At 52.3% G+C, this 7,500-nt stretch overlaps 1 protein-coding gene, 8 non-coding genes and 4 pseudogenes across 9 annotated transcripts in view; all 13 read right to left on the bottom strand.

The window, feature by feature from the left end:
• The window catches only part of LOC138242514 (zinc finger protein 135-like), a 446,217-nt gene that overhangs the window by 140,878 nt on the left and 297,839 nt on the right, over positions 1-7,500 (bottom strand). The window lies entirely within an intron of this gene.
• LOC138216344 (5S ribosomal RNA) lies at positions 29-147 on the bottom strand. The gene has a single exon (XR_011180055.1). It is a non-coding gene; the product is annotated as a 5S ribosomal RNA (ribosomal RNA).
• On the bottom strand, positions 686-804 carry LOC138218622 (5S ribosomal RNA; annotated as a pseudogene).
• On the bottom strand, positions 1,342-1,460 carry LOC138216562 (5S ribosomal RNA). The gene has a single exon (XR_011180274.1). It is a non-coding gene; the product is annotated as a 5S ribosomal RNA (ribosomal RNA).
• LOC138245144 (5S ribosomal RNA) lies at positions 1,998-2,116 on the bottom strand. The gene has a single exon (XR_011193758.1). It is a non-coding gene; the product is annotated as a 5S ribosomal RNA (ribosomal RNA).
• On the bottom strand, positions 2,654-2,772 carry LOC138244028 (5S ribosomal RNA). The gene has a single exon (XR_011192642.1). It is a non-coding gene; the product is annotated as a 5S ribosomal RNA (ribosomal RNA).
• On the bottom strand, positions 3,310-3,427 carry LOC138219200 (5S ribosomal RNA; annotated as a pseudogene).
• LOC138216237 (5S ribosomal RNA) lies at positions 3,965-4,083 on the bottom strand. The gene has a single exon (XR_011179949.1). It is a non-coding gene; the product is annotated as a 5S ribosomal RNA (ribosomal RNA).
• Positions 4,621-4,739, bottom strand: LOC138217896 (5S ribosomal RNA; annotated as a pseudogene).
• On the bottom strand, positions 5,277-5,395 carry LOC138216343 (5S ribosomal RNA). Its single transcript, XR_011180054.1, has one exon. It is a non-coding gene; the product is annotated as a 5S ribosomal RNA (ribosomal RNA).
• On the bottom strand, positions 5,933-6,051 carry LOC138216776 (5S ribosomal RNA). The gene has a single exon (XR_011180488.1). It is a non-coding gene; the product is annotated as a 5S ribosomal RNA (ribosomal RNA).
• On the bottom strand, positions 6,591-6,709 carry LOC138216498 (5S ribosomal RNA). Its single transcript, XR_011180210.1, has one exon. It is a non-coding gene; the product is annotated as a 5S ribosomal RNA (ribosomal RNA).
• Positions 7,248-7,366, bottom strand: LOC138217797 (5S ribosomal RNA; annotated as a pseudogene).

Here is a 7,500-nt window from a genome sequence, read left to right as displayed (position 1 = left end):
CGGGGATAGGGCGCCTCCTGCGCTTAAAAGCTAACAGCACCTGGTATTCCCAGGCGGTCTCCCATCCAAGTACTAACCAGGCCCATCCCTGTTTAGCTTCCGAGATCAGACGAGATCAGGCGTGCTCAAGGGGGTGTGGCCGTAAGCGAGAGCAAGGCTCGCTGGCACCCTTCTTATTGAGAGGACAGCTCCGTCACCTCTTTTATGACGCTGCTCTTTTTCCCTTGCGTTTTTCTCTTCTTCCCACGTTCTCTCTCTTCACTGCCTTCGTTCCCGCTCTATTTCACTTCAGCCTTTCACTCTTGCTTCCTTCCAATGAGGACGGAGCTGCGGGAGAAAGGGCGCTATAGAGGATCGCTGTGGAGAGCTGCTGCTGTGCTTTGACATCTGAGCTCTGTGGAAAACGATCTCAATACAATTCTGAAAAACGCGACTCTCCGAACGCCAGCCGAACAAGTCTCCACAGCCGATGCGCTGTGTCTCTTTTCAGCTGGCGATAAACCTTTCCTCGATTCTTTGCGGACTTGTTAAACTGTTCCTGATCAGAACAAAAAAACGCTCACGCTAATACACAAGCACCCGTGTCTCGCCAAAGCTGACAAATAAACAGACGGACAAGCCGCACTGCACGTGTGAACAGGGGAATGAGCGAGCGAGCGGGGATAGGGCGCCTCCTGCGCTTAAAAGCTTACAGCACCTGGTATTTCCAGGCGGTCTCCAATCCAAGTACTAACCAGGCCCATCCCTGTTTAGCTTCCGAGATCAGACGAGATCAGGCATGCTCAAGGGGGTGTGGCCGTAAGCGACACCAAGGCTCGCTGGCACCCTTCTTATTGAGAGGACAGCTCCGTCACCTCTTTTACGACGCTGCTTTTTTTCCCTTGCGTTTTTCTCTTCTTCCCACGTTCTCTCTCTTCACTGCCTTCATCCCCGCTCTATTTCACTTCAGCCTTTCACTCTTGCTTCCTTCCAATGAGGACGGAGCTGCGGGAGAAAGGGCGCTATAGAGGATCGCTGTGGAGAGCTGCTGCTGTGCTTTGACATCTGAGCTCTGTGGAAAACGATCTCAATACAATTCTGAAAAACGCGACTCTCCGAACGCCAGCCGAACAAGTCTCCACAGCCGAAGCGCTGTGTCTCTTTTCAGCTGGCGATAAACCTTTCCTCGATCCTTTGCGGACTTGTAAAACTGTTCCTGATCAGAATAAAAAACGCTCACGCTAATACACAAGCACCCGTGTCTCGCCAAAGCTGACAAATAAACAGACGGACAAGCCGCACTGCACGTGTGAACAGGGGAATGAGCGAGCGAGCGGGGATAGGGCGCCTCCTGCGCTTAAAAGCTTACAGCACCTGGTATTCCCAGGCGGTCTCCCATCCAAGTACTAACCAGGCCCATCCCTGTTTAGCTTCCGAGATCAGATGAGATCAGGCGTGCTCAAGGGGGTGTGGCCGTAAGCGAGAGCAAGGCTCGCTGGCACCCTTCTTATTGAGAGGACAGCTCCGTCACCTATTTTACGACGCTGCTTTTTTTCCCTTGCGTTTTTCTCTTCTTCCCACGTTCTCTCTCTTCACTGCCTTCGTCCCCGCTCTATTTCACTTCAGCCTTTCACTCTTGCTTCCTTCCAATGAGGACGGAGCTGCGGGAGAAAGGGCGCTATAGAGGATCGCTGTGGAGAGCTGCTGCTGTGCTTTGACATCTGAGCTCTGTGGAAAACGATCTCAATACAATTCTGAAAAACGCGACTCTCCGAACGCCAGCCGAACAAGTCTCCACAGCCGAAGCGCTGTGTCTCTTTTCAGCTGGCGATAAACCTTTCCTCGATCCTTTGCGGACTTGTAAAACTGTTCCTGATCAGAATAAAAAACGCTCACGCTAATACACAAGCACCCGTGTCTCGCCAAAGCTGACAAATAAACAGACGGACAAGCCGCACTGCACGTGTGAACAGGGGAATGAGCGAGCGAGCAGGGATAGGGCGCCTCCTGCGCTTAAAAGCTTACAGCACCTGGTATTCCCAGGCGGTCTCCCATCCAAGTACTAACCAGGCCCATCCCTGTTTAGCTTCCGAGATCAGACGAGATCAGGCGTGCTCAAGGGGGTGTGGCCATAAGCAAGAGCAAGGTTCGCTGGCACCCTTCTTATTGAGAGGACAGCTCCGTCACCTCTTTTACGACGCTGCTTTTTTTCCTTTGCGTTTTTCTCTTCTTCCCACGTTCTCTCTCTTCACTGCCTTCGTCCCCGCTCTATTTCACTTCAGCCTTTCACTCTTGCTTCCTTCCAATGAGGACGGAGCTGCGGGAGAAAGGGCGCTATAGAGGATCGCTGTGGAGAGCTGCTGCTGTGCTTTAACATCTGAGCTCTGTGGAAAACGATCTCAATACAATTCTGAAAAACGCGACTCTCCGAACGCCAGCCGAACAAGTCTCCACAGCCGAAGCGCTGTGTCTCTTTTCAGCTGGCGATAAACCTTTCCTCGATCCTTTGCGGACTTGTAAAACTGTTCCTGATCAGAATAAAAAACGCTCACGCTAATACACAAGCACCCGTGTCTCGCCAAAGCTGACAAATAAACAGACGGACAAGCCGCACTGCACGTGTGAACAGGGGAATGAGCGAGCGAGCGGGGATAGGGCGCCTCCTGCGCTTAAAAGCTTACAGCACCTGGTATTCCCAGGCGGTCTCCCATCCAAGTACTAACCAGGCCCATCCCTGTTTAGCTTCCGAGATCAGACGAGATCAGGCGTGCTCAAGGGGGTGTGGCCGTAAGCGAGAGCAAGGCTCGCTGGCACCCTTCTTATTGAGAGGACAGCTCCGTCACCTCTTTTACGACGCTGCTTTTTTTCCCTTGCGTTTTTCTCTTCTTCCCACGTTCTCTCTCTTCACTGCCTTCGTCCCCGCTCTATTTCACTTCAGCCTTTCACTCTTGCTTCCTTCCAATGAGGACGGAGCTGCGGGAGAAAGGGCGCTATAGAGGACCGCTGTGGAGAGCTGCTGCTGTGCTTTGACATCTGAGCTCTGTGGAAAATGATCTCAATACAATTCTGAAAAACGCGACTCTCCGAACGCCAGCCGAACAAGTCTCCACAGCCGAAGCGCTGTGTCTCTTTTCAGCTGGCGATAAACCTTTCCTCGATCCTTTGCGGACTTGTAAAACTGTTCCTGATCAGAATAAAAAACGCTCACGCTAATACACAAGCACCCGTGTCTCGCCAAAGCTGACAAATAAACAGATGGACAAGCCGCACTGCACGTGTGAACAGGGGAATGAGCGAGCGAGCGGGGATAGGGCGCCTCCTGCGCTTAAAAGCTTACAGCATCTGGTATTCCCAGGCGGTCTCCCATCCAAGTCTAACCAGGCCCATCCCTATTTAGCTTCCGAGATCAGACGAGATCAGGCGTGCTCAAGGGGGTGTGGCCGCAAGGAAGAGCAAGGCTCGCTGGCACCCTTCTTATTGAGAGGACAGCTCCATCACCTCTTTTACAACGCTGCTCTTTTTCCCTTGCGTTTTTCTCTTCTTCCCACGTTCTCTCTCTTCACTGCCTTCGTCCCCGCTCTATTTCACTTCAGCCTTTCACTCTTGCTTCCTTCCAATGAGGACGGAGCTGCGGGAGAAAGGGCGCTATAGAGGATCGCTGTGGAGAGCTGCTGCTGTGCTTTGACATCTGAGCTCTGTTGAAAACGATCTCAATACAATTCTGAAAAACGCGACTCTCCGAACGCCAGCCGAACAAGTCTCCCCAGCCGAAGCGCTGTGTCTCTTTTCAGCTGGCGATAAACCTTTCCTCGATCCTTTGCGGACTTGTTAAACTGTTCCTGATCAGAATAAAAAACGCTCACGCTAATACACAAGCACCCGTGTCTCGCCAAAGCTGACAAATAAACAGACGGACAAGCCGCACTGCACGTGTGAACAGGGGAATGAGCGAGCGAGCGGGGATAGGGCGCCTCCTGTGCTTAAAAGCTTACAGCACCTGGTATTCCCAGGCGGTCTCCCATACAAGTACTAACCAGGCCCATCCCTGTTTAGCTTCCGAGATCAGACGAGATCAGGCGTGCTCAAGGGGGTGTGGCCGTAAGCAAGAGCAAGGCTCGCTGACACCCTTCTTATTGAGAGGACAGCTCCGTCACCTCTTTTACGACGCTGCTTTTTTTCCCTTGCGTTTTTCTCTTCTTCCCACGTTCTCTCTCTTCACTGCCTTCGTCCCCGCTCTATTTCACTTCAGCCTTTCACTCTTGCTTCCTTCCAATGAGGACGGAGCTGCGGGAGAAAGGGCGCTATAGAAAATCGCTGTGGAGAGCTGCTGCTGTGCTTTGACATCTGAGCTCTGTGGAAAACGATCTCAATACAATTCTGAAAAACGCGACTCTCCGAACGCCAGCCGAACAAGTCTCCACAGCCGAAGCGCTGTGTCTCTTTTCAGCTGGCGATAAACCTTTCCTCGATCCTTTGCTGACTTGTAAAACTGTTCCTGATCAGAATAAAAAACGCTCACGCTAATACACAAGCACCCGTGTCTCGCCAAAGCTGACAAATAAACAGACGGACAAGCCGCACTGCACGTGTGAACAGGGGAATGAGCGAGCGAGCGGGGATAGGGCGCCTCCTGCGCTTAAAAGCGTACAGCACCTGGTATTCACAGGCGGTCTCCCATCCAAGTACTAACCAGGCCCATCCCTGTTTAGCTTCCGAGATCAGACGAGATCAGGCGTGCTCAAGGGGGTGTGGCCATAAGCGAGAGCAAGGCTCGCTGTCACCCTTCTTATTGAGAGGACAGCTCCGTCACCTCTTTTACGACGCTGCTTTTTTTCCCTTGCGTTTTTCTCTTCTTCCCACGTTCTCTCTCTTCCCTGCCTTCGTCCCCGCTCTATTTCACTTCAGCCTTTCACTCTTGCTTCCTTCCAATGAGGACGGAGCTGCGGGAGAAAGGGCGCTATAGAGGATCGCTGTGGAGAGCTGCTGCTGTGCTTTGACATCTGAGCTCTGTGGAAAACGATCTCAATACAATTCTGAAAAACGCGACTCTCCGAACGCCAGCCGAACAAGTCTCCACAGCCGAAGCGCTGTGTCTCTTTTCAGCTGGCGATAAACCTTTCCTCAATCCTTTGCGGACTTGTAAAACTGTTCCTGATCAGAATAAAAAACGCTCACGCTAATACACAAGCACCCGTGTCTCGCCAAAGCTGACAAATAAACAGACGGACAAGCCGCACTGCACGTGTGAACAGGGGAATGAGCGAGCGAGCGGGGATAGGGCGCCTCCTGCGCTTAAAAGCTAACAGCACCTGGTATTCCCAGGCGGTCTCCCATCCAAGTACTAACCAGGCCCATCCCTGTTTAGCTTCCGAGATCAGACGAGATCAGGCGTGCTCAAGGGGGTGTGGCCGTAAGCAAGAGCAAGGCTCGCTGGCACCCTTCTTATTGAGAGGACAGCTCCGTCACCTCTTTTACGACGCTGCTTTTTTTCCCTTGCGTTTTTCTCTTCTTCCCACGTTCTCTCTCTTCACTGCCTTCGTCCCCGCTCTATTTCACTTCAGCCTTTCACTCTTGCTTCCTTCCAATGAGGACGGAGCTGCGGGAGAAAGGGCGCTATAGAAAATCGCTGTGGAGAGCTGCTGCTGTGCTTTGACATCTGAGCTCTGTGGAAAACGATCTCAATACAATTCTGAAAAACGCGACTCTCCGAACGCCAGCCGAACAAGTCTCCACAGCCGAAGCGCTGTGTCTCTTTTCAGCTGGCGATAAACCTTTCCTCGATCCTTTGCTGACTTGTAAAACTGTTCCTGATCAGAATAAAAAACGCTCACGCTAATACACAAGCACCCGTGTCTCGCCAAAGCTGACAAATAAACAGACGGACAAGCCGCACTGCACGTGTGAACAGGGGAATGAGCGAGCGAGCGGGGATAGGGCGCCTCCTGCGCTTAAAAGCTTACAGCACCTGGTATTCACAGGCGGTCTCCCATCCAAGTACTAACCAGGCCCATCCCTGTTTAGCTTCCGAGATCAGACGAGATCAGGCGTGCTCAAGGGGGTGTGGCCATAAGCGAGAGCAAGGCTCGCTGTCACCCTTCTTATTGAGAGGACAGCTCCGTCACCTCTTTTACGACGCTGCTTTTTTTCCCTTGCGTTTTTCTCTTCTTCCCACGTTCTCTCTCTTCACTGCCTTCGTCCCCGCTCTATTTCACTTCAGCCTTTCACTCTTGCTTCCTTCCAATGAGGACGGAGCTGCGGGAGAAAGGGCGCTATAGAGGATCGCTGTGGAGAGCTGCTGCTGTGCTTTGACATCTGAGCTCTGTGGAAAACGATCTCAATACAATTCTGAAAAACGCGACTCTCCGAACGCCAGCCGAACAAGTCTCCACAGCCGAAGCGCTGTGTCTCTTTTCAGCTGGCGATAAACCTTTCCTCGATCCTTTGCGGACTTGTAAAACTGTTCCTGATCAGAATAAAAAACGCTCACGCTAATACACAAGCACCCGTGTCTCGCCAAAGCTGACAAATAAACAGACGGACAAGCAGCACTGCACGTGTGAACAGGGGAATGAGAGCGAGCGAGCGGGGATAGGGCGCCTCCTGCGCTTAAAAGCTTACAGCACCTGGTATTCCCAGGCGGTCTCCCATCCAAGTACTAACCAGGCCCATCCTTGTTTAGCTTCCGAGATCAGACGAGATCAGGCGTGCTCAAGGGGGTGTGGCCGCAAGTAAGAGCAAGACTCGCTGGCACCCTTCTTATTGAGAGGACAGCTCCGTCACCTCTTTTACGACGCTGCTCTTTTTCCCTTGCGTTTTTCTCTTCTTCCCACGTTCTCTCTCTTCACTGCCTTCGTCCCCGCTCTATTTCACTTCAGCCTTTCACTCTTGCTTCCTTCCAATGAGGACGGAGCTGCGGGAGAAAGGGCGCTATAGAGGATCGCTGTGGAGAGCTGCTGCTGTGCTTTGACATCTGAGCTCTGTGGAAAACGATCTCAATACAATTCTGAAAAACGCGACTCTCCGAACGCCAGCCGAACAAGTCTCCACAGCCGAAGCGCTGTGTCTCTTTTCAGCTGGCGATAAACCTTTCCTCGATCCTTTGCGGACTTGTAAAACTGTTCCTGATCAGAATTAAAAAACGCTCACTCTAATACACAAGCACCCGTGTCTCGCCAAAGCTGACAAATAAACAGACGGACAAGCCGCACTGCACGTGTGAACAGGGGAATGAGCGAGCGAGCGGGGATAGGGCGCCTCCTGCGCTTAAAAGCTTACAGCACCTGGTATTCCCAGGCGGTCTCCCATCCAAGTACTAACCAGGCCCATCCCTGTTTAGCTTCCGAGATCAGACGAGATCAGGCATGCTCAAGGGGGTGTGGCCAAAAGCGAGAGCAAGGCTCGCTGGCACCCTTCTTATTGAGAGGACAGCTCCGTCACCTCTTTTACGACGCTGCTTTTTTTCCCTTGCGTTTTTCTCTTCTTCCCACGTTCTCTCTCTTCACTGCCTTCGTCCCCGCTCTA

This window comes from Lepisosteus oculatus, chromosome 14 (assembly GCF_040954835.1).
Source record: "Lepisosteus oculatus isolate fLepOcu1 chromosome 14, fLepOcu1.hap2, whole genome shotgun sequence".
Lineage (NCBI taxonomy): Eukaryota > Metazoa > Chordata > Actinopteri > Semionotiformes > Lepisosteidae > Lepisosteus > Lepisosteus oculatus.
This window is presented reverse-complemented; position numbering and strand designations above follow the sequence as displayed.